This window comes from Rhincodon typus, chromosome 7 (genome assembly GCF_021869965.1).
Source record: "Rhincodon typus isolate 14 chromosome 7, sRhiTyp1.1, whole genome shotgun sequence".
In the NCBI taxonomy this organism is placed as follows: domain Eukaryota; kingdom Metazoa; phylum Chordata; class Chondrichthyes; order Orectolobiformes; family Rhincodontidae; genus Rhincodon; species Rhincodon typus.
This window is the reverse complement of record NC_063338.1, coordinates 66099383-66126900: the sequence shown is the minus strand read 5'-3', so window position 1 is coordinate 66126900 and position 27518 is coordinate 66099383. Positions and strand designations below refer to the sequence as shown.

Below are 27518 nucleotides of genomic sequence, written 5' to 3'. Positions count from 1 at the left end.
CTGGTGAGGGTGCAGAGCAGATGTGCCAGGATGTTTCCTGGGTTGGAGAGTTTAGGTTGTGAAGAGAAATTGAATAGACTGGGGCGGTTTTATTTGGAGCAGAGGTAAACTGAAGGGGGATCTTATTGAGTTATTATTATGATTGAGATATGCAAAATTATGAGGGGTATAGATGGAGTAGCTGGGAAGGAACTTTACCCCGATACGGAGGGATCAAAGAACCGGGGCCATAAATCTAAGGTAAGGAGCAAGAGGTTTAGAGGAAATGTGAGGAAAATATTTTCAGCCAGAGAGCGATGGGAATTTAGAACTCACTGCCTGTGGTAGAGGCAGAAGCCCTCAGAACATTTCAGTATTTAGAGGTGCACTTGCGATGCTAAGGCATTCAAGGCTATGGGCGAAGTGCTGGAAAATAGGATTAGAGTAATTAGGTGGTTGTTTACTGATTAACAATGGCTGAAGTGCTTTCTTCTGTGTTGTAGACCTCTATGACTCTATCCCTTGACATTCAGTGGTATTATCATCACTGAAGCCCCAGTTTCAACATCTTGGGGATTACCATTGACCAGAAACTGAACTGGACTAGCCATATAAATAGTACCTACAAGAGCAGGTCAGAGGCTAGGAATAACACAGCAAGTAGCTCACCTCCTGACTCTCCAAAGCTCTCCTCCTGACTGTCCACCATCAATAAGGCACAATTCAGGACAGTGATGGAATACTCCCCACTTGCCTGGATAAGTGCAGCTCCAACAACATTAAAGGAGGTTGACACCATCTAGGACAAAGCAGTCCACTTGATCATCACAACATTCACAAACATCCACCCAATCCAGCAATAATGCTCAGTATCGACGGTGTGTACTATCTACAAGATGCACTGCAGAAATTCACTAAGGCTTCTTCAGCAGCACTGTCCACTACCCACAACCACTTCCACCGAGAAGAACAAGAACAGCAGATATGTTGGAGCAGCACCACCACTTGCAAGGTTCCTTCAACCCACCCACCAACCTGACTTGGAATGATATCACTATTCCATCAGTGTCATTGTGCCAAAATCCTGGACCTCCCTCCCGAATGGCATTGTGGGCCTACCTACAGCATGTGGTCTGCAGCAGCTCAAGAAAACAACTCATTATTATCTTCTCAAGAGCAGCTAAGGATGGAAAATAAATACTAACCCAGCCAGCAATGCTGACATCTCATAAATGAATAGGACTTGTGAAAATATTTGAGAGGAATTTCTTTGGCCTACATGTTTTATAGTAAAGATTGCTAACAATCATGATTGAGTTAAAAGCCCAGTTAATTGTATTAATGAAACTTAATTGCTGATGTGAACTGGCTGCTGATTTTACTTTGCTGTTTATGCTGTTCAAGAGTGTGCATACTTGAAATGGGGAGAAATTGACAATTACAATTTCGCAAACAGAATTTTTGCATTCTCTCCTTAACATGATCAGTATGTTCTGGTGAAAGAGGTGTGGGTTTCACACACTTGCTCCCTTTCACATACTATGTGTCCTGTTATAATTTATAATTATATATTCTCTCATTTTTGATCTCCAGTTTTCCATGTCAAAGGCTTGTTGTTTATTGGATGGTTTTGATTTTTTATGTTGAAGTAAGTGTCCTGAAAAGCAAATAATTTTTAGTAGGCTTTAGATTTCTTGTTGTATCTCGAAGAGTGGTTTTCAGATAAGTTTTAATCTGGAACAAATTTTGTAATCTGGCTACCTGATATCTGTCAGTTTTTCTGAGATTGTGTTACATACTGGATGAACTGAACTGTACTTCACTGGCTTTTGGTGGAACTGCTAACAAACAGCTTCCAGTTGATACTATATGTAGAGCAAGAAAACATATCTGCCGCACCATGTGTACTTTCATAAACTCTTGATGAGGTGGTGGCACATTGGTAGTGTCTGGACTAGTACATGGGTTCAAATTCCACTATTGCAAATGGTGAAATTTGAATTCAGTAACATCGGGAATTAAAAACTATTCCAATATAACCACATAATTCTTGACGATTGTTATAAAAAGCCAACTGGTTCACTGATCGTTTTTAAGGATGGAAATCCTCTGTCTATACCTGCTGAGGTCTACTTGTGACTCCATACCCACAACAATGTGGTTGACTCTCAACTGCTCTTTGCATTAGCCTTGCAAGTTAGTTCAAAGGCAGTTAAGCATGGGCAAAAAATACCACTTTGCCAGTAATGCCTGAATCCCATGAAAGAGTGGGGAAAAAAATTCCAAGTCCTTTCCAAGTGAGGAGTTAGTGTTACAGTTGATTCTAAAACCCGGTATTATGGATTAACAGCTCTGAAGATTTGATACAGTCGGTGGCCTTGTTTCAGAATGACACATTTGATGTGATTGGTTTCAGGATTGTCATTTGCACGCATCAATCTGAAATGTCCTTTTGTGTTGGTCTATTCTTAAACCAAGAGATATGTGAATTCCTTGAAAGACTGTACATGACCATATTTTATTAAGTTTTTACATGTGACTTAGTACTCTCCAGAGTTTGCCTGCTACAGATCACATGATTTGCTACAAGCACTTTAATAGCTTGTTTGAGTCCATTGTTTTATAAGTATTGACTAAAGTTTCATAGTATATTGAGAATGACAATTGGCTGTGACTTCCAAAACTTTACTGTTGTTGCCTGTTCACTAAACATTTTAATTTTGACTTGCTTGCATGCTTTTTCCTGAGGTTCTCCAATTGTGTTAGTTGGTTGTCGCTCATAGTTCAAGTGTGGCACTAATGACTCCAAGGTTCAAATTCAGCCCCATCCTTGCCAGGAGAGGCTGCCCCACCTTTAGGCATGCATATGTTTTGAGCACAGACATGAATGACCAAATGACCTCAATCATGCTATTATAATTCTGTGGCTATTGTCTAGTATTCAACATGATATTTTGCCTATTCAGTGGAAATCCAATCAAGATGGGCCAAATGCCGTTTGGGTACATAACAGAATGTCATGTCTACATCTGCATAAGAAGATAGAATTTAGTTCAAAATAAAGCAAATAAATGTATGCTTTAATCAACAAGACACAGTGAACAAATTTTGCAAAAAAATCTCATTCAGAAGAATTTTTATGTACCTTTGCAAAAGTTATTCAGGGCTACTTTATCATTGAAAAATGCGTTTTCCTAAATTATGTTTAAAAAGTAAGCAAACAATGGTCTAGTTATAGAATTTGTGTTGTCTCCTTTTTTTTAAAGAAAGAAATCATATACGTTGTGATTGATCACATAGAAAAACATATTATGATGCACCCTGGTGCATAAAATGAAGCAGTCATTTCCAGGACACACAAGACTATGCTAATAACTTGAGCATAGTAGTGTGAAAAAAAATTGAAAAAGCATAGCAAGGTTTTCTTTTTGTTTCTGCTGGGGGTTAATAACCAAAACCATGAACAGCTTAATTTTTCATCCTTCCAAATAAAGGCTGAATTCATGTGTGAAAATCTGATTGCTGCTGGGTGACGAGGAATCAATGAGGACTTGAAAGTATTTCACATTGACAATAGCTTCTGCATCAGTGTCTTCATATAATAACATCTCTATGAATTCTATAAATAGGCCATTGTTTGCTTACCCTTTAACTATGAAATATGAAAATGCATTTTCCAATGATAGAGTGGCACCGAAAAATTATTGCAAAGGTACATACAAATTCTGATCAAGGTCCCATTGTGCTCTGAGGTAACCTTCTTTACTGTCTGTTGCACCACTAATTTCGGTGTCATCTGCAAACTTGCTAACCATACCTCCTATGTTCACATTCAAGTAATTTATATAAATGACAAAAAGCAGTGGACCCAGCACCAATCCTTGTAGCACACCGCTGATGACAGGCCTCCAGCCTGAAAAGCAACCCTCCACCACCACCCTCTGTCTTCTACCTTCTAGCCAGTTCTGTATTCAACTGGCTAGTTCTCTCAATATTCCATGTGATCTAATCTTACTAACCAGTCTAACATGTAGAGCCTTGTTGAACGCCTCACTGAAGTCCATATAGATCACACCCACTGCTCTGTCTTTATCAGTCCTCTTTGTTACTTCTTTAAAAAACTCAGTCAAGTTAATGAGACACAATTTCCCATGCACAAAGCCATGTTGACTATCCCAAATCAGTCCTTGCCTTTTCAAATACATGTAAATCCTATCCCTCAGAATCCCTTCCAACAACAGACTCCCTGGTCTATAGTTCCCTGGCTTTTCCTTACCTCACCTTCCTTAAATGCATAAAGAAAGTACTTCTTGGATCTTTGGCTAGATTGCACTTGCATAGAAGACAATCTTTACAATCAGTTAATGTCGCTTTGGGATTTTTCAAGCATATTGTTAGTATTATATCAAAAAACTGTCTTTGGGTGTATTGGAAATGGGAAATTGGCCCCTGAAGACATTGTTGAAGCAAATTGTTATAATGGCATCAGTAATAGGAAAATGTCTCATTTTATTTTTAAAATCCAAAACTCCAGGTATTTACAAAAGAATGAAACCCCAAGGTTCATTTAAAACAAAATGAATCCTAATCCTTATAGTCTATTTTAAATATTCACTTAAATTACAGATATTAAAAGTACCATGAACTCTGATCCTTGTAATCTAAACTCAACTTCTTAAATCCATTTTCCTTCTACACCCTTAGATTTACACCCCCAACCACCTTAAATCTGGCAAAAAATAAAAGAAGACTAACTACTTGGTTTGAGAATATTTTCAAAGGTTGATATAATGTTGGGATTTCCAAGGCCTTCCATAATGCTTTCAGGAAGATTGTACTTTCAAATTTCCTCTAACCATTCTCTGCAGACTCCTTGTTCAACACAGATGTCTTGATTTTTTTTTAAGTGTAGCTAGTTTGAGTCAGGACTCTGATGATTCTAATATTGTTTAATCTTGGAGTTTTTGTATCTAAAACTCTACCTCTGTGTCTTTTAAGCTTGGCTGATGGCTGATAGCTCTTCAGTTTACAAGAGGAGAAGGCGATGTAGTGGTTATATCACTAGGCTAACAATCAAGAACCTCCAGCTAACATTCTGGTGACATGGATTTGAATCCCACCATGGCAAATGATGAAATTTCAATTCAGCAAGAAAAAGATCTGGAATAAAATGCCTATATAACAATGACCATGTATGTACTGTCAATTGACATAAAATGCCATTTTATTTACTAATATCCTTTAGGGAAAGAAATCTGCCATCCTTATCTGGTTCTAGCCTATGTGACTCCAGTTGAATAGCTGCTGTCTCAGATAGACATGGGCAAAAAAAAATAAAATGAAACAAGTTCTTTCAGCCATTATAAGCCATTTCAAATGAACTCTGTTTGAAAGGAGTGTTTTCTCTTCTACAACATGGTTGTTAAAAACCTAAAAACCTAACAGAACCACTACCTGTAACATAACTTTATAGTTAATTTATAGATTCCTTTGTTGTATTGCTTAATTTCGGAGTACTTTGGTCACATGACCATTTACTGAAAATTTTTCTTGAATTGGCAAAAATCAGATTAAAGAGAAACCTCATTCTTAAAGAGACTATCATCCTAAGATAAAACATAACTTTTTTAATTGCAAAAGCACATGGTGTCACAGGATTACCTTATTCACTGGGTGAATATGTTGTGTATTATATGTATGTTTTTCAGCCACAACTGCAGTATTGTACCCAGTGCTGGAAGCCACATTTTGGAGAGGATATAGAAACTTGAAGAGGTTTCACAAAATAGGGTATTATCGCTAGACTGTTAATCCAGAAACCTAGCTGATGTTCTGGGGACCCGGGTTCAAATCCCACCATGGCAGATGATGGAATTGGAATACAAAAAAAAAAAGTCTGGAATTAAGAATCTACTGATCACCATGAAATCATTCGATTGTTGGAAAAACCCACCAGGTTCACCAATCCCCTTCAGGGAAGGAAATCTGCCATCTTCACCAGGTCTGGCCTACATGTGACTCCAGACCCACAGCAATGTGGTTGACTCTCTGTTGCCTTCTGAAATGGCCTAGGAAGCCACTCAGTTGTACCAATTGCTACCAAGACTCGAAGAAATGAAACTGGACAGATCAGCTGACATCTACCTAGGCGCCTGAAAAGACAACGGCAGAAACAGCCCTGTCGACTCTACAAAGTTCTCCTCATTAACATCTGGGGGTTAGTGCCAAAACTGGGAGAGCTATCTTACAGTAGTTAAGCAACAGCCTGACATAGTCATACTCACAGAATCATACCATACAGACAATGTCCCAGACACCACCATCACCATCCCTGGTTATGTCCTGTCCCACGAGCAGAACAGACCCAGCAGAGATGGTGGCACTGTGGTATACTGTCGGGAAGCTGTTGCTCCAGGAGTCCTCAACATTGACTCTGGACCCCATAAAGTCTCATGGCTTCAGGTTAAACATGGGCAAGGAAACCTCCTGCTGATTACCACATACCGTCCTTCCTCAGTTGATGAATCAGTACTCCTCCATGTTGAACAACACTTACAGGAAGCACTGAGGATGGAAAGGGCACAAAATGTACTCTGGCTGGGAGATTTCAGTGTCCACCACCAAGAGTGGCTCAGCAGCAGTACTACTGATTGAGCTGGTCGGGTCCTAAAGGACATAGCTGCTAGACTGGGTCTGCGGCAGGTGCTGAGGGAACCAACAAGAGGGAAAAACATACTTGACCTCATCTTTACTAATCTGCCAGCTGCAGTTGCATGTGCCCATTACAGTATTGGTAAGAGTGACCATCACACAGTCCTTGTGGAGACAAAGTCCCGCCTTCACATTGAGAATAACCTTCATCATGTTGTGTGGCACTATCACCGTGCTAAATGGGACAGAATTCGCACAGATCTAGCAACTGAAGTCTGGGCGTCCATGAGGCATTGTGGGCCATCAACAGCAGCACAATCTGTAATCTAATGGCCCGGTATATCCTCCACTCGACCATTACCATCAAGCCAGGGGATCAACTATGGGTCAATGGAGAGTGCAGGAGGGCATGCCAGGAGCAGCACCAGGCTTACCTGAAGATGAGGTATCAACCTGGTGAAGCCACCAAACAGGATTACTTGCTCACCAAACAGTGAAAGCAGCAAGTGATAGACAGAGCTAAGCGATTCCACAACCAACAGATCAGGTCTAAGCTCTGTAGTCCTGCCACATCCAGTCGTGAATGGTGGTGGACAATTAAATAACTCACTGGAGGAGGAGGCTTCACAAATGTCCCCATCCTCAATGATGGAAGAGCCCAGCACATCGGTGCAAAAGATAAGACTGAAGCATTCGCAGCAATCTTCAGCCAGAAGTGCCACGTGGATGACCCATCCCGGCCTCCTCCAGTGGTCCCCAGCATTACAGATACCAGTCTTCAGCCAATTCGATTCACTCCACATGATATCAAGAAACGGTTGGAGACACTGGATACTGCAAAGGCTACAGGCCCTGACAACATTCCGGCAATAGTACTGAAGACTTGTGCTCCAGAGCTTGCTGCTCCCCTAGCCAAGCTGTTCCAGTACAGTTACAACACTGGTATCTACCTGACAATGTGGCAATATGCCCAAGTATGTCCTGTACACACAAAGCAGGACAAATCCAACCCGGCCAATTACTGCCCCATCAGTCTGCTCTCAATCATCAGTAAAGTGCTATGAAGATGTCATCATCAGTGCTATCAAGCAGCATCTGCTCAGAGATGACCTGCTCAGTGATGCCCAGTTTGGGTTCCGCCAGGGCCACTCAGCTCCTGACCTCATTACAGTCTTGGTTCAAACATGGACAAAACAGCTGAATTCCAGAGGTGAAGTGAGAGTGACAGCTCTTGATATCAAGGCTGCATTCTATCCAGTGTGGTATCAAGGACCCCTAGCAAAACTGGAATCAGTGGGTTCAGGGGGCAAACTCTCTGGTGGTTGGAGTCACATGTGACACATAGGAAGATGGTCATGGTTGTGGGAGGTCAATCATTTCAACTCCAGGACATCTCTGCAGGAGTTCCTCAGAGTAGTGTCCGAGGCCCAACCATCTTCAGCTGCTTCATCAATGACCTTCCCTCCATCATAAGATCAGAAGTAGTGATGTTCGCCGATGATTGCACAATGTTCAGCACAATCGCGACTCCTCAGATACTGAAGTAGTCCATGTTCACATGCAACAAGATCTGGACAATATCCAGGCTTAGGCTGACAAGTGGCAAGTGACATTCGCACCACACAAATGCCAGGCTATGACCATCACCTATAAGAGAGAATCTAACCACCGCCCCTTGACATTCAATGGTGTTACCATCACTGAATCCCCCACTATCAACATCTTGGGGGTTACCATTGACCAGAAACTCAACTGTACTCACCACAATAACAAAGTGGCAACAAGAACAGGTCAGAAGATAGGAATACTGTGGCGAGTAACTCACTTGCTGACTCCACAAAGCCTGTCCGCCATCTACAAGGCACAAGTCAGGAGTGTGATGGAATACTCCCCATTTGCCTGGATGAGTGCAGCCCCAATAACACTCAAGAAGCTTGACACCGTCCAGGACAAAGCAGCCGGCTTGATTGTCACTATATCCACAAGCATCCACTCCCTCCACAACCGATGCTCAGAAGCAGCAGTGTGTATTATCTACAAGATGCACTGTAGAAATTCACCAAAGATCCTCAGACAGCACCTTCCAAACCCATGACCACTTCCATCTAGAAAGACAATGGCATCAGACGTATGGGAACACCACCACCTCCAAGTTCCCCTCCAAGCCACTCACCATCCTGACTTGGAAATATATCGCCATTCCTTCACTGTCGCTGGGTCCAAATCCTGGAATTCCCTCCCTAACAGCATTGTGGGTCAATCCACAGCAGGAGGACTGCAGCAGTTCAAGAAGGCAGCTCAATACCACCTTCTCAAGGGCAACTAGGGATGGGCAATAAATGCTGGCCAGCCAGCGATGCCCACATTCCACAAATGAATAGAAAAAAAGAGTTTACCCGACAATAGTTCTTGGCATGAGGAACTTAAGTTACTTGGATAGATTGGACAGGCTCGAGCTGTTTATCTTGGAAGGAAGAAAGTTGAAGCAAAATTAGTTGGAGGTGTCCAAAATTATGGATGGACTAGATTAGAGAGAATCCGCCCAAGTGGCGGAGGGTTTGAATCCAAATCATAGATATTTGGAATGAATGGTAAAAGAACCAAAGGCATCATCGAGATAAATGCTTTTTTTGCAATGAATCTTATGACTTGACATGTGCTGTCTAGCTGGAAACAGATTTAGTTAGGCTTCTACAAGGAAATTAAATCAGGCCTGAAGAAAAAATTTTGCACAGCTGTAGGAAAAGGATGGGACCAACTAAATTGCTCTGGCAGAAAGTCACCATCGATATGATAGGCCTAATGAGTCTCCTTTTGTGCTATAATTGTTGTATAATTCAATCTGCCTCATGGCAATCAGATCATCTCTGCATGCCTGTTCCTTGGATTATCCTATGAGGAAAAATTAAGTGAACTAGACAGAGATTACATGATATTTAGAAGAATTGGAGACAATCTCTTTGAAATGAAATGAATAGTTAAGGCGCTTGACAGGATAGATGCTGAGAAAATATTTCTGCTGGCTTTGGAATCAAAATATAGTTTGAGTTCCAGTATGACTTGATGGTCTGAATTTCCAAGCTGTTGATTCTGTGGGCTGAATTTTACCAAAAATGGCTAAGTGTCAATTTTGGAAATTTTCATCGGATTTCTCTGTGTGAGCTCTGGTATGTTACCTCAAGCAATTTTACAGTACTCACCTCATTATTTATGCACAACTCCTTTTTGAGACTGCTTTCACACTGTCGTGCTCTCGTCAGCAATGGAAGTATGCACCACTGCCGGAACCTTCCGGGATTCCTGCTGTCAGCACCATATTTAAAGCCCAGCAGTGCGTTAGATCAAACCCTGCAACCCAGGAATGGTCCTTCACAGTTGCAGTGTGGGAGGAATGGCTGACAAGAAGTAAATTTGCACCCTGATTTGAAGACAGGGACCTGAAGGTCCTGGTGGACAAGTGGAGGAGCATCCTCTGTGCTCAGGTACCATTGGAGACCACAGCACTAGAAGGTCATGGACCTGACTGGCGTGTGCTATTGTTCTGTTGTCATGACAAGGTGAAAGGTTGTCATCGACTACACTTTGTTTAGTCCCTTTAGTACTGTAAAAAAGTCTCTCAATCATTATGTAACAAGAATGTGCCCAATTTATTTAATCCATTGTCACAATCTGATCTTTTTGTCATTTCAGCCATTCTGTTTGTTCTCATCAGGTTCCTTCCAATAGCCCAATATTCATTTTACAACAAACACAACTGCTACAGTATTCTAAGCACTACCACGTCAATGGTTTATAAATTCTCAGCATATTGTCTTCCCCTCTGCATCCCAACATGCTGACCCCAATCCCTCCAAATAACCTCCCCAACATTTCCAGCACAGCATTGCTCTCTGATAGCTTCCATTTGATGTTTAGAGAACAGACCCCAGGATTGACCATGGCTTACACTCCTGACTGAATTGGATTGTCAGTTCCAAGTGATGAGTTACCAGACTTACGCCTGATCTCTCTGCAGCCCCCTGACAGATTTGCTGTTAATGCCTGGACTGGTTGCGCAGGGCCTGCAGGGCTAATCATAGCCTACTCCCCAGACTGCAGTAATACATACTCTGACCCTGAATGCTGTGAGTGATTATGTTTGTCCAAACCCTTTGATTTAATATTGGATGATGCACTTGACTTAATGTGCTGCTTTTTCTCTGACTGAAGACAGCTCAATGGACTTGACTGAGGACTGTTCATTTTAGACTTTGAAACGTGGCCATTTTGATTGAAATAAATTCAGTATGTTTGCCATGTAAGCTGCTGCTACATGCAACATTGATGTAGCACGGTGCTGTATAGTGAACTGTCCAGCCTTTTGACTGATCATTGCTGGCAAACATGTTGGCAAGTTGTCTGGCTTTGTGTCTGCACTAAAGCGCAGGGCGAAACGGAAGTACTGTTCTGAATGATGCAGCAAAGGGCGTAAAGGCAAACATTGGCAAGACAGGGATGCTGTCAGCATCCATGCATATGTGAAATGAGTGACAGCTGAGAAAGCAAGCAAAGAGCTCCGAAACACCAGTAAGAAGGCCAATGGTCAAATCAACCGATTGAAAAACCTGCCCATTGCTGTACATTGCTTTCTGTTTTTGAATGTGCTGCTTATTCTCACTTTAAAAGGTGCAATCGAAAGTGTAATTGAAGTAATATAGTTGAGTGGGTACCAACAAAAAGAAACAAATTTCTCTTTTTTTTTTAATTTAACAAAGTGCAAACCTGTGTTAACCCAGAAGCACAGTATAATCTCCTCTCCTACATGTCATTTTTCTAGTTAGGAAGAATCATTGAACACGAGTATTTTCAGTATTTCCAGCACCATCTGTTCTTATTTCAATCCCCAGCTTCTGCAATATTTTGCTTTTACCACTTACTCATTGAAGTATTTCCTCAGGTTTTGAATTTAACCACCCTTCCAGCACAAGCCATGTGCTATTGTTCTGTTGGCATGACAAGGTGAAACGTTGTCATCAACTACGTTTTGTTTCGTCCCTTTAGTACTGTAAAAAAAAGTCTCTCAATCATTATGTAACAAGAATGTGCCCAATTTATTTAATCCCTTGTCACAATCCAATCTTTTTGTCATTTCAGTCATTCTGTTGGTTCTGTTCAGGATCCTTCCAATAGCCCAATATTCATTTTGCAACAAACACAACTGCTACAGCATTCTGAGTACTACCACATCAATGGTTTATAAAGCCTCACCATTTTCTTTCGATATTCACCTCAAAATACTGATTAAAGCTGACTGCTACAGACCATTGTAGTAATAACCCAAATTTATTATCAGTCAGGATTACCTAATCTTTTTCATTTACCATATGCATTATTCTTTTGACATTAAGGTAATAATTCTTTTGTGAATTTTGTCCCTATGTGAAGCAATTTGCATTTATTTTGATTGAATTTCACTTGCCACCTGTCCATCAGCTCCCAACTATATTCCAATTGAATACACACTTGCCTTTCTCAAAGTTTATTCGTAACTTTACCATCATGATCAATGTATTGAAGATAAAAGGGATCAACATTGATAGATATCATCAGAACAATTTTCAAATTAAGTCTAAACATCAACGTTGGTGGTTTGACTAAGTAAATGTTTAGGTAGTTCAATGCTAAATTGCAAATAAATTACTGCTGCTCTAAATACAGTAAATTAAGAGTATTTGGGTAAAATAATAGATAATAACAAAGGTGAAGAATTGGAAGGGTATTGGCTCCAGGCCTCAATTAAAATATTGATTTGCCACTACGGATTGAAATAAAGACAATAAACACCAAGTGACCCAGCATGATAGTTGGGGAATTCAAACTTCCAGAAATTCACTGTGGGTAAGAATGTCTCAGAAAAGAGGAAGTGACTTTTAGACTTCATGAAAGATTATTTTACATTCCAGTTTGTAAAGGAAGAAAGGGCAGAAAGATATCTTGGATTTGATTTTATTGTAAAAAAAGACTTACATTTATATAGTATTTTTCTTGCCACCAGACATCTCAAAGCACTGAAAGTAAGTGAAGCACTTTTGAAACGTCAGTACTGTTGTAAACCAGGAAATGCAGCAGTCATTTACACGTAGTGAACACCCCCAAATAGCCACGTAATGAAAAAAAAGACAGATAATTTGTTTTTATGACACTGTTTGAGGAATATGTATTGACCAAGAGATAGGGGAATTATTTCCAAGTTCTTCTTTGGACCATTTACATTCAACTAAGACTGCAGCCTCAGTCTAGTGTCTCATCGGAAAGCTGGTACTTTCAATAACACCGCCCTCCCTCAGTACTGCATTGGAGCGTCAGCCTTGACTTTTTTTGGTCTGCACTCTCAAGCTCTGAAATGCTAAGAGGAATAAACATGATCAAATTTCAAGCACAAAGTCTGGCTTTAAGTTACAGTGATTCTAACATGATCACATTTGAATTGAAATGATTAGTGATGTAAAAAAAAGAAACAAAATTGCCAACTGTAAGCATTTAAAAAGTCTATTTGAATATGAAAAGGAGAGGGGAGGAACTGTGGAAGTCCTTCTCGGTGAAGATTCTGAATGCAATGGACAAATATCTAGCCAACCAAAGCAACAATAGGAAGTACAAGGACATTCCTGTCTGGTTGAACAGAGCTACAAGCGATTCATAAAGAAGGCATTTAAGACCTTTAAGGAAAATGGGACAGAATCAAGACAAAGTCAAGGGTTAAAAGAAGCAACTGACTGATAAAGAAAATACATTGAATGTGACAAGAAAAGTGAAGTATTTTAGTTAATTGAGGAAAAGTAACAAGCATGAAAGAGTACAGTGGCTAAATGTGCAGATTTTACATAAGTAGTAATGATCATAAACTCCAAAATGGTACAGGATAAGTGACTGGTCTATGCAATTATGAAAGCTATTGGAGCCATGAAAGCATTTAACATACTGTCTAACCTCAGAATGATATTCTGGAAATGACAATTCAACCCTTTTTCATACCAAATAACTTTGTTTACTTTTCCTCCTTATTGCTTGATATCCTAACTAAAAAAATGTCTGTTGATCTCAATCTTGAATAATTAATTGACCCCGTATCTGTAGCTTTTGGCAGGAAATTGTCATTGGTGTGATAAATTCCTAGCTCTAATTTTAGGGATTATGCTCCCTTATTCTGCCACAAAATTAAGCTGTACAAAAACTAAGGTGTCTTGTTTCAATTGTATAGAACTTTGCTGAGACTGCACCTGGTACATTTTATGCAGTTTTGCTCCCCTGTAGTAAGGTAGAGTATATTTTCCATTGAGCGAGTGCAATGGAGGTTCACCAGGCTATTCCTGGAAAAGCAAGATTGCCCAGAAGAAGGGATTGAGGAGAGTGGACCTATATTCTTCAGAGTTTAGAAGAGTGAGAGTTGGTAATTCAAATTTCAAAAAATTCTACAGGGCTAAAAGGGTAGATACATAATAATGGATATTTCCACTCGCCAAGATCTCGAACCAGATGACACAGTCTGAGAAAAAGGGGAAAGCCATTCAGGACTGAAATGAGAAGGAATTTCTTCATTTGGGGTAGTGAGTGTTTGGAATTCTCTATCCCAGAGGGCTGTGGAAGCTCTGTCATTGAGTATGTTCAAGATAGAAACCGATAGATTTCTAGATACTAATGACAGCAGCAGATGGAGGAATTACAAAGCAAAACGGTGTTCAGGTAAATGAACAGCCATGACCTAGAATTCTGAGCAGGCTGAAGGGTTGAATGGCCTATTTCTGCTCTTGTATTCCTCTGTTTTTTTAAAATCTATATATACTATTTTCCCATCCCGAATCCCTCAACTCAACAGAATACACATTTAACATTTGCAGTCTGTCATCATAGCTATAACCCATGAAGAATTGGTGAATTTGTGCTGTTCTCCCACTTGTGTTGGTATATACTTACTGCTTTTGCTGCCTCAGTGAGGGTTGGGAGGTGGGGTGAGTTGTCTTGACAAAGGCTCTTTATGGCTGAAGAATAACTTATTTACTTTTGATTGCCAACCACTTGAGATAAAGGCCACTATTCCATTAGCCTTTTTGATTATGTTTTGTACCTGTGCAGTTGTCTTTAGTGATCTGTGCAGTATCCGCTAAGAAAACAATTCACTGCTGAAGTTTATATCTTCAATCTACTTGGATACTCTAAAGAACCGCACAATTTATCCTTTTTAAAGAAAGTGATGTGAAGGGAGAGTCCATCAAGAGTTTGTTTAGTTCCACACTCTTCAAAAAATAGAATCAATATATCTGTCTACGAAAAGAATGGTATTGCACAAAAGACAAGGAAATGTATGTAGCTGCTGTGACTCTAAAAGGAGTGCTGGCTTCTGTCTACCATGAAGTTCATCATTTCAGGAACTTCAGTTTTGACCTTTTACTAATGATATTTCCACAGAACTTGACTTTCAGTTGGACTCTATAACCTTTAAACTTCATTTACTTTTTTTCTGTACTCTTAGCTACATTTTAAAGTCCATTTCTGAACAGAATCTGTTCACTCATTCTGCAGATATTTTCCTTCTTATTTTTAAAACGAAAAAGTTCATCTAATTTTATGTCTTTCTTAGAGGTCATCAAATCTGATTTGGTCATTCTGTGAGTTGGGAAATTTGAGAATGTATTTAGCAGAATAAAGTTATAGACATGCTTGCCAAGCTGGTGGGTTTGGTTGCAAATGTTTTGTCATCCTGCTAGGTAATATCATCAGCATACCTCTGGTGAAGCGTCGGTTTTCTGACCCGTTTGTTTTTATATGCCTCGGTTTGCTGGGGTGGGTTGATATTACTTCCAGTTCATTTTCTCAGTGGTTTGTACACAGGGTCTAGTTCAATGTATTTGTTGATGGAGTTCCAGTTGGAATACCAGGCCTCCCGGAATTCCCTGGCACGTGCCAAACACAAGCCAAACAGAGGCATGCCAGGGAGTTCCTGGAAGCTTGATATTCCAACTGGTACTCCATCAATGAACACATTGAATTAGACCCTGTACAAACTACTGAGAAACAGAACTGGAATACCGACCACCCCAGCAAACCAAGGCATATAAATAACAAGTGGAACAGAACATTGACGCTTCACCAGAGGTGCACGAACGATGTTACCTCACAGGGTGATGAAACGTTTGCAACCAAACACACCGGCTTGGTGAGCATGTCTACAATCTGAGCTACAAAACTTCTCAAACTTTAACAGGATAAATCAAAGTTGTTCCCTTTGGAATATTTGATATTTTAGAAGTTTCACTTGGGATCAATGTAAATGACTTGTTTTGGTCAATGCGAAGTATAAATGCAAGCTCACTTTGACATAGGGGGGTTAGAGCCTCAGAATATCATTCCTGAGATAGATGTACAGAGTTGGCAAATATTCCAACTCACCATACCCGCCATGGGAATAAGTGCATTGTGTTATGGACCAGACCAGACCCCCTCAAAATATAGTAACATGGTAGCATAAACCTTAACTTTTCTCAATTTAAAGGTATGTGTGAGGTACTGTGTTCCAGATGCAATTCAATTGGTCAAACTCCTTGATGTCAAACAAAACACAAATGTATTCAAACATTATAATTAACATACAACATAAGAAAGAAAACTTGAAATAACAACGCTATTTGAAAACTTAACAGAATAATAGATTATTTTACTACCAAACATTAACTGTTCCAATATAGTAACATCTCATAACCGCACCCTTGGCAAAAGGCAATTCAGAAAACAGAATTGTCTCACATGCAACTCTAGTGGCCCAGGTGGAAAATCATCCAGAGTAAACAGAGAGACGGTGTAACAGCTTTGAGAGATTCACTGCCTTCTAATCCTGCTAAGACCCCAGCGACAACTGCTCAAAGCTAAACTTAAAATACCTGGTTCTGTGGGAGCTTGACCCCACCCATTCAGGCTGCTCCTATTGTTCCAACTTTTTTAAAAAAACCCAAGGCCTCATCAGCTGTTTACTCTAGTGATTTTGGTAGACTGCTTGTCACCTCTGCCTTAAGACCTCTCTTCCAAAGAAAAGATGAAATAACCTCTTAAAGTAGCAGCATCATCACACTTGATGAGCAGAATATTTACTCAAGGGAGTTGGTGCACGCTGGATTCAGATACTGTTTGAAGGCAATAATGGGTGCTGCCAAGTGCTTGATAGGTTTTTGAAAGGCCTCCGCAGCTTCATCCGACTCATGTGGTTCAATATTAGGCCTTCTACACCTCACCACCTCTCCCATCTCTGAAACCACGTTGATGAAAACACATTCAACACCCTCTAATGCCATCAAACGTCAGTTCTAATTTAAGTTTTTCTTGTTTTACAACATTCATCCCAGCTCCCTTTACCACCAAACCTATGAATCAGATACATTCTGGGCATCATTTTTTTTTCATTCATGATATGTGGGCATCACTAGCTAGGCCAACATTCATTGCCCATCCCTAATTGCCCAGAGGGCAGTTAAAAGCAACCACATTGCTGTGGATCTGGAGTCACATGTAGGCCAGACCAGGTAGGGATAGCAGATTTTCTTCCTTATAGGATATTAATGAACTAGAGTGGTTTTACCTGACAGTCAACGATGGTTTTCTTCATTAGACTTTAAATTCCAGATTGTTTATGGAATTCAAATTCCACTATTTGCTGTGGCAGGATTCAAACCCAGGTCTCCAGAACATTGCCTGGTTCTCCAGATTACGAATCGAGTGATAATACCATTAGGCCATTGCCTCCCAAAGATTATTTATGTCTACTTGAAAGAAAATATAAGTTATTCCTTGTGGTATAAGGACTTTGCTTCAGGTAAAAATGGGCTTTGTTTGAACTCAGCACAGAATTAACTCTGGAACAAAAACAGAAGTTGCTGGAAAAGCTCAGCACATCTGGCAGCATCTATGAAGAACAATCAGAGTTAACATTTCAGGTCTGGTGACCCTTCCTCAGAACTGCGTTCTGTTTTTGTTCCTGATTTCCAGCATTCACAGTGCTTTTAGTTTCTACAGGGTTAACCTCTGCTACGTTCAGATTTCACCACCACTGTTAAGTCATGCCCCATTTCAATTCCTCTCCTGTGAAGATAAGATCAGTTTGGAATGGAGGCAGGAATTCTGGATCCTGGTAACATTTTTGAATAGGGCCTAGTATTTCCATTACTTCATGAAAATCTAGGCCAGAGTCTGTGAAAGGCATTTAATTTACATTTCCAAATGTAACTTGTTCTTTCATTTTGTTTTCTTTCACCACTATAACTTCTGGCTTTCACCATTATAACTTCTGTTGTCAAAGAAACTTTATTTCACAAAATACTTGAACAAACCTAATCATTTAAGAAGAACAGCACATTGGAAACAGTTGACTACATTTACAGCAGACTGAGTGTGGTGACTTTCATAAAACTGTACGACAGAATTGTATATGGATCTCATGACTATAATTATGAGCCATTTTAGTCAGTAATACAAAAAAATGATGCACATATTGGTTTCACATATCTTTATTTATAATTCCACAAAAAGCAATTCCATGCACTTAGATTGTCTCTCATATAAAATGAAGCACCACTCTATACCGATATAGAGGTACCAATATAAGGTAAATACATTAGAAATTCTTTGGTCTTGGTGCTCAATCACTGCAAAATACAAATTGAGTGGCTGTCATAACTTTCTGATGAGAACCATTCAAAGAAGGTGCAGGAATAATCAAGATTCATGTAACAATATAATGTTTCTCGGTATTAAAATGGTGCCGTAAGGCTGGAGCCTATTTACAGATAATAAAGGCATGAGTAGTTTTATGTTGGCTTTTTGAAATATTATCCTTTGTAATACTCAAGGACTGGTCTCCACTCAATTGTGTCATTTGTATATTTTCTTGTGACTGTTACCTTTAAACTGTATGGAAATTTATTTATAGCTGCCTAGCATCTAAGTGCATTGTCTTAGTAAATTTGTTCATTTGAAGTATGGATGCATATCTCATCATGTTTAGTCATTTCAGAAATCCATGGGCCTCCTGCAGCATTTCTCTAAATTGTGCAAGATTTTTATAAAACTTGTTTATGGCAAGGACAGCATGGATTGTGTGTTCTGAATTCCCCCTAGGAAAATGATGTTGAGCCACATTCTTAAACTATATATGGTCCAATTGCTGCCAACAGTTCCATTAGAGATGGTGTTCCAAGATTTTGATCCAATAAAGATGAGAAACTTCAAAATCAGAATGGTATGTAACTTGGAGGACAATTTTCAGGTAGTAATATTCTCAGATTCCTGAGCAACTTCCCACTAAGTATTAATATTGTACAAAGGAGTTGCCAGAATGTTTTCAAGTGCCCAGTTCCGGCTACTTCCAGCACCATTGGCCACATCATAATCCCACAAAGAATGAATCAAATTGATTGTGATTCAGCATCTGTGAGGTGGGAACCTCAGGAGAAAGATGAGACGGATCCATTTGTTGGTACATCCGGCCAAAGATGATTAAAAATGCTTCAGCTTTGTCTGTTTTATTGATGTACTGAGATTCCCCATCAATGAGGATGATGGTCAGCCGTTGCCTCCTGATTATTTAACTGTACGCTACGATTTGGTATTCATGTAGTCTTAGGTTGCAGCTTCATTAGGTTGGGACTTCTGTGGGTATGCCTGATGCTGCTCCTGGAATATCCTCTTGTACTCTTCATTGAACCTACTTTGGTCCCCTGGCTTGAAGGTAATGATTGAGTACGAAATGTGCCAGACCATGACATTACAAAATGTTAAAATATTATTTCATGGATGTGCGACTTGTTGACTTGGCTAATTCCTGATTGCCCTTGAGAATGTACTTTATGGACCACTGCAGTATCTGTAATGTCGGAACACTCACAAGTTTGCAAAATGACACGAACGTATGGTATCTAAAGTTGGATGTTTTGATTTGATTTCATTTATTGTTGTCACCTATACCACGATACAGTGAAAAATGTTGTTTTGCTTGGTCTACAGGCAGATTGTACCGTACAGAGTGCAGTGTTACAATTGCAGAGAAGGTGCAGAGAGAGAGATCAACATGAACATTTGAGAGGTCTGTTCAAAAGTCTGATAACAGCAGGGAAAAAGCTGTTCTTGAATCTGTTCATACATGTACTCAAACTTTTATATCTTCTACCTGATGGAAGAGGGTGGAAGATAATATAACTGGGAGAGCGAAATCTTCGATTATGTTGGTAAGAGTCTTTGTGGACATGCTGAATTTTCTTAGCCTCCTGAGGAAGTAGAGATGTTATTATACTCTCTTGACCATTACGTCAACATGGATGGACCAGGACAAATTGTTGGTGATCACCACTCCCAGGAACTTGACGCTCTCGACCATCTCCTTCTCAGCACCATTGATGCAGACAGGACCATGCCCTCCACTCTGCTTCCTGAAGTCAATGACCAGCTCCTTCATTTTGCTGATGTTGATAGAGAGATTGTTGTCTTTACACCATGCCACTAAGCAATCATTCCCTTTCCTGTATGGGGGAAGTCAGTGAACAATCATTGATTATGCATTGCAAATCAACTTTATAATATGCCTGCAGGGAGCATTCGGAGGGCAGAGCAGTAGCACAGAGTGAGTATAAAACTAACTGAGCTCGGGCCAAATTATAGCTGTGAGAAAAGAACTGGAGTGACATCACAGGGAAGCTGTGACCTGATTGTCTTGTAGGGAATCTGTACTAAATTTGAAAAAGAACATAGCACAAAAGTATTAATAAATAATTAACTAATTAATAAATTTATATGAATTAATAAAGTAATTAACTAAGTAGAGACAGCTGGGCAGGTGATGTGTTGTAGCTGTATGATGTTGGAGCTGGCTGATTCCATTGTGAGCTGTAATGGCCACATGTGCAGCAAGTGTTGGTTGTTCGAGGAACTTTGGCTCAGAGTTGTTGAGCTGGTATCTGAGCTTCAAACGCTGCAGCGCATTCAAGACGGGGAAAAGTACCTGGACAATTTGTTTCAGGAGGCGGTCACACCTGGTAGATTAAGTACTTTATATTCAGAGATAGTAGGAACTGCCGATGCTGGAGAATCTGAGATAACACGGTGTAGAGCTGGATGAACACAGCAGGCCGAGCAGGAAAGCTGATGTTTCGGGTCGAGACCCTTCTTCAGAAATGGGGGAGGGGAAGGGGGTTCTGAAATAAATAGGGAGAGAGGGGGAGGCGGATAGAAGATGGATAAAGGAGAAGATAGGTGGAGAGGAGACAGACAGGTCAAAGAGTCGGGGATGGAGCCAGTAAAGGTGAATATAGGTGGGGAGTTAAGGAGGGGATAGATCAGTCCAGGGAGGATGGACAAGTCAAGGAGGCGGGATGAGGTTAGTGGGTAGGAGATGGGGATAGGGCTTGAGGTGGGAGGAATGGTTAGGGAGGCGGGGACTAGCTGGGCTGGTTTTGGGATGTGGTCAGGGGAGGGGAGATTTTGAAGCTTGTGAAGTCCGCATTGATACCCTTGGGCTGCAGGGTTCCCAAGCGAAATATGAGATGCTGTTCCTGCAGCTTTCGGGTGGCATCATTGTGGCAATGCAGGAGGCCCAGGATGGACATGCCGTCCAAGGAGTGGGAAGGGGAGTTGAAATGGTTCGCGACTGAGAGGTGCAGTTGTTTGTTGCGAACTGAGCGTAGGTGTTCCGCAAAGCGGTCCCCAAGCCTCCGCTTAGTTTCCCCGATGTAGAGGAGGCCACTTTATATTCAGCTAGTGATCAGGGACAGAAGCATGTGATTGCAAGTGAGGCAGGTAGGGGGATCCTGAATTCAAACATGAAGGAGCCTCAGCTCTTGACCTTCTCCAACAAGTATGAGGTACTCGCTCCCTGTGAGTATGAGGAACAGGGCTGTAGGGACGATGAACCAGCTGACCACTGCACTATGGTACAGGAGGCCATTCAAGAGGGGAGAGCAAAAAGACAGGTGGTAATTGTAGGGGACTCTATAATTAGGGGGATTGATAGCCTTCTTTGTAAGCAGGATCGAGAGTCCCGCATGGTGTGTTGCCTGCTGGTGCCAGCGTAAGGGACATCTCTGACCAACTTGAAAGGATATTGGAGCAGGAGGGTGAGGATCCAATTTTTATAGTCCACATTGGGACAAGCAACACAGGCAAGGCTCAGAAGGAGGATCTGTTCAGGGAATATTAAGCACTGGGAATGAAATTAAGGAACAGGAACTCAAGGGTTATAATCTCCTGATTACTATCCGATCCACATGCAAATTGGCATAGGGATAAGAAACTTAGGGAAGTAAACACGTGACTAAAGGAGTGGTGTGGGAAAGAGGGGTTCCATTTCAGGGGCATTGGCATCAGTTTTGGAATAGGAGGGATCTGTACCACTGGGACGATCTCCAGCTGAACTGATCTGGAACCAAAGTTCTAGCGACAAGGATTAATAGGGTGGTCAATGGGACATTAAACTGGTGAACTGAGGAGGAGAGAAGGGGAAAATGGCAGGAAGTATAATGGTAAATAGAAAAGAAAGCAGCAGATTGACGTGGAGGATTAACATGTCGAAGAAGTTAAAAGGAAGGAAAATTCAGGAGATGTTATTAATGGAGATATTAGAATTCAAAAAGAAGGTATTGAAACTCGCACAAAGGCACTTTACCTAGATGCTTGTAGCATTCGAAATAAGGTAGATGAGTTAACAGCACAAAACATTGTGAATGAGTATGAGTTAGTAGCTGTTATGAAGGTTGCAGGATGATCACAACTGGGAATTAAATATCCAGGGGTATCAGAGTATTCGGAAGGATAGATAGGAAGGTGAGGGAGTTGTGTCACTCTGATGTTTGAGGATGACATCAGGGTGGTAGTGAGAGATGACATAGGTTCAATGGATCATGTGTAGTGTGTCAAAGTTTGTGGGTGACTCTAAGATGAGTGGTTGAGCAACGTGTGCACAGGACTCTTACAATTTGCAGAGGGATATAGATAATTTTAAGTAAGTGGACAAAAGTCTGGCAGATGGAGTACAGTGTTGATAAATGTGAAGTTATCCATTTTGGTAGGAATAACAGTAAAAAAGACTATTATGTGAATGGTAAAAAATTGCAGCATGCTATTGTGCAGAGGGACCTGGATGTCCTTGTGCATGAATCACAGAAGGTTGGTTTGCAGGTGTTACAGGTAATTAGGAAAGCAAATGGTATTTTGTCCTTCATTGCTGGAGGGTTTGAGTTTAAAAGCATCGGCGCAATGTTACAGTTGTATATGGGTGCCGAAGAATACTGTGTGCAGTTTTGGCCTCCTTAACTGAAAAAGGATGTACTGACACTGGATGGGGTGCAGAGGAGATTCACGGGGTTGATTCCGGATTTAAGAGGGTTGGCTTATGAGGAGAAATTGAGTAGACTGGGATTATATTCATTGGAATTTAGAAGAATGAGGTGGAATCTTATAAAAACATATAAAATTATGAAGGGAATAGATAAGATAGAAGCAGGTAGGATGTTTCCACTGGTGGATGAAACTAGAACAAGAGGGCATAGCCTCGAAATTAGGGGGTCCAGATTTAGGACTGAATTGAGAAGGAACCTCTTCACTCAAAGGGTTGTGAATCTGTGATTCACAATTTGTGATTGGTTTCTAGGTTTACCAATAAAATAACAGTGAACATTCTTCACATGAATTCATTGGTTTCAACATGGGATGTCCAGTGGCAGGACAGAAATGTAAATTCTTCCTAATGTGTTTTCTTCTCAACCTGACAAATTTGGGACTACCTAATTTTCTCTGCACATTATACTCAATCTTTCCCCAAACTCCTCCATGAATATCCTGTACTTACACCAATGTTTTACCTCTATTTTCACTTCCTATAAAGTATTTAATTATAGAGTCATCACCAGTAGATCTTACATCATACATTATGCGGTTTAACCTCACATTTTTATAATACAGCATGGAATTTGGATCTTATGTAAAATAGATAGCAGTCTTGCTCCCAGTTAAGTCATGAGTTGTTTTCGAACTGTTACCAGAAGTGAACAACTGCTATTTTGAAAATTCTTTTTCAAATAAAATAAGGAATCTAATTGCAAGTTACCATGAGTTGTGACAGTGAATAATAGAGCATAGGTGAGGCTTGATGTTCACAGTTTCATATGGTTGAGAGAATGTAATGCACATGTCAGGAGTATAGGAATGAGAAAACACATTTGTATTGACAAGACAGTATCATGTTAGACAGACCTTTGATCTACAAGGGAATACAACGTAGTAGGGAACTGCAATGAAAGTGGAGTTTTGATCACAATGCAACCAGTAATTATTTTATTGAATGGTGGAGCATATTCAATAGACTGAATAGCGTACTCCTGCTCCTGTTTCTTATGAGCGAACACTTATTGTTTTCCAACAAATTCCTACTGTTGAAAAGGCATTCATTGAATAAGACATTTAATGTTCTGTGGGTATGGTTGATGTTTCCAGCAAAATTAGAAATGATGTAATATAACAACTGTATATCATTCCTTTCTCCCCCAATTTGCTCCTCTTATTGTCAGAAATTCTTATTGGGGCATAGTTTCATTGGCTTCAACACTTTTCCATTCTCTTGATGTTTCTTTGTGTGTCAGCTTTGACCTTGAGTACCAGAACCCTACTTAAACGGAAGTCTATTCAAGAGAAGTCTGAACCCATGCACAAATGGGCAAGTGTAGTGATACCCTACCTGCATTTGGGCTGGAAGCAATTATTTCTCCATAGACCATGGGCCTTTAAGCATTAAAACAGCATAGTTGTTTGCAACAAAGCCGACCAGTTGTCAATTGTACTTATGATGGATCTTTGCCAGAATAATTCAAAAGTAATTCTAATGTCTTGCACTTTCTTGATCTCACTATTATTCTGCTTCAAAGGTTGATTTTTTTTTCTTCAAATGAAACATTTCTCTTGTGGAACTGTTTCTTTTTTCCTCTTCTTTGTCTTCCTTGTTTTTAAAATAGAAAGCCAGGATGTGGCTTAGTTACTGTATACTGTTGTCATGGTTGCAGCAGTTTCTCTGTTAGTGAAACCTGAAGGAGTAATTTGCTATGAGTGACTGTAAATTCATTTCCACAATGCAGATTGTGATATTTATTTTAAATTGGACAAATGCACAGCAAATTTAACACATCTAGGTCACTGCTCCCAGTTTTTCTTCACTGTTTACCCCATTATAACACTTGAAAATTAATGTGACCCCAGATGTCAGCAGAAACAAAACAGATTGACATTCAGTATTTGGGGCTTTCTTGTGGTGCAGTGAAAGTGTCCCTATTCCTGGACCAGGAGGCCCAGGTTCAAGTCCCACCTGCCCCAGAGTTATGTAATAATATTTCTGAGCAGGTTGATTAGGAAAAATAGATTAAGGTCTGCATATTCTAGACCAATATACATTGCATTATACAATTCTGAAAATCTATATTGAAAGCACACTGTAAAAATGTTATTCATTTACGGACTCGTATAGGTTTTGGCAAAGCTGCCATGTTCCTTGGTGACAGAGAATTCCGTGAAACCTCTGTTCCATGACCACACGCACTCTCTCATAATCTCTACCCAATACCCCTCCCCACACGCACATCATCACCTCCTCCTAATCCTCTTCACCACCACCCCCCAACTCCCCAAACTCACTCACTCTCCAGCCTTTCTTCACAACACCCCATCCCACACCACCAGCCACTCACCAACCCCTCTGGCCTTCCAGCTTATTGGTCTGTTTACCCATACCTGTCAAGCAGACTTACAAACCTGGGGTAAGGAGTCTCTAAAACAGGCAGACAGCTGCAGAGGCACGGTAATATTTGCAGCCTTCACTTACCTTTCCAGTTCAGGGGCATGACTTCACATTTTCTCTTGAACATTGGCATCACTTCGGACACAGATATAAGCATCCTGGGTCGACTCAACTTGCTGATAAAACCATTTTTTCAAGTTAAAAAGCACTGCAGTCTTGCTGTTCATGCTGTGCTGCTCAGTGGAATTGATCCATTTGGTCCAGGGTTGTCCTGCCAAAATCTTTGGATTGAGTCATCACCTAGAACATAGAACATAGAACATTACAGCGCAGTACAGGCCCTTCGGCCCTCGATGTTGCGCCGACCTGTGAAACCAATCTGAAGCCTATCTAACCTACACTATTCCATTATCATCCATATGTTTATCCAATGACCATTTAAATGCCCTTAAAGTGGGCGAGTCTACTACTTTTGCAGGCAGGGCATTCCACGCCCTTACTACTCTCTGAGTAAAGAACCTACCTCTGACATCTGTCCTATATCTATCACCCTTCAATTTAAAGCTATGTCCCCTCATGCTAGCCATCACCATCCGAGGAAAAAGGCTCCCACTGTCCACCCTATCTAATCCTCTGATCATCTTGTATGTCTCTATTAAGTCACCTCTTAACCTTCTTCTCTCTAACGAAAACAGCCTCAAGTCCCTCAGCCTTTCCTCATAAGACCTTCCCTCCATACCAGGCAACATCCTGGTAAATCTCCTCTGCACCCTTTCCAATGCTTCCACATCCTTCCTATAATGCGGTGACCAGAACTGTGCGCAATATTCCAAGTGTGGCCGCACCAGAGTTTTGTACAGCTGCAACATGACCTCATGGCTCCGAAACTCAATCCCTCTACCAATAAAACCGAACACACCGTACGCCTTCTTAACAACGCTATCAACCTGGGTGGCAACTTTCAGTGATCTATGCACATGGACACCGAGATCTCTCTGCTCATCCACACTACCAAGAATCTTACCATTAGCCCAGTACTCTGTATTCCTGTTACTCCTTCCAAAGTGAATCACCTCACACTTTTCCGCATTAAACTCCATTTGCCACCTCTCAGCCCAGCTCTGCAGCTTATCTATGTCCCTCTGTAACCTGCAACATCCTTCCGCACTATCCACAACTCCACCCACTTTGGTGTCATCCGCAAATTTACTAACCCATCCTTCTACGCCCTCATCCAGGTCATTTATAAAAATGACAAACAGCAGTGGCCCCAAAACAGATCCTTGAGGTACACCACTCATAACTGAACTCCAGGATGAACATTTCCCATCAACCACCACCCTCTGTCTTCTTACAGCTAGCCAATTTCTGATCCAAACCACTAAATCACCCTCAATCCCATGCCTCCGTATTTTCTGCAATAGCCTACCATGGGGAACCTTATCAAACGCTTTACTGAAATCCATATACACCACATCAACCGCTTTACCCTCATCCACCTGTTTAGTTACCTTCTCAAAGAACTCAATAAGGTTTGTGAGGCACGACCTACCCTTCACAAAACCGTGTTGACTATCCGTAATCAAGTTATTCCTTTCTAGATGATTATAAATCCTATCTCTTATAATCCTTTCCAACACTTTACCCACAACCGAAGTAAGGCTCACTGGTCTATAATTACCAGGGTTGTCTCTACTCCCCTTCTTGAACAAGGGGACAACATTTGCTATCCTCCAGTCTTCTGACACTATTCCTGAAGACAATGACGACATAAAGATCAAAGCCAAAGGCTCTGCAATCTCCTCTCTAGCTTCCCAGAGAATCCTAGGATAAATCCCATCCGGCCCAGGGGACTTATCTATTTTCACACCTTCCAGAATTGCTAACACCTCCTCCTTATGAACCTCAATCCCATCTAATCTAATAGCCTGTATCTCAGTATTCTCCTCAACAACATTGTCTTTTTCCTGTGTGAATACTAACGAAAAATATTCATTTAGCGCCTCTCCTATCTCTTCGGACTCCACGCACAACTTCCCACTACTGTCCTTGACCGGCCCTAATCTTACTCTAGTCATTCTTTTATTCCTGACAT

The 27518-nt window shown here is 40.7% G+C and overlaps 1 protein-coding gene across 1 annotated transcript in view; it reads left to right on the top strand.

The window, feature by feature from the left end:
* nckap5l (NCK-associated protein 5-like) overlaps nt 1-27518 on the top strand; it is a 287803-nt gene that overhangs the window by 63823 nt on the left and 196462 nt on the right. The gene's annotated exons all lie outside the window — the stretch shown is intronic.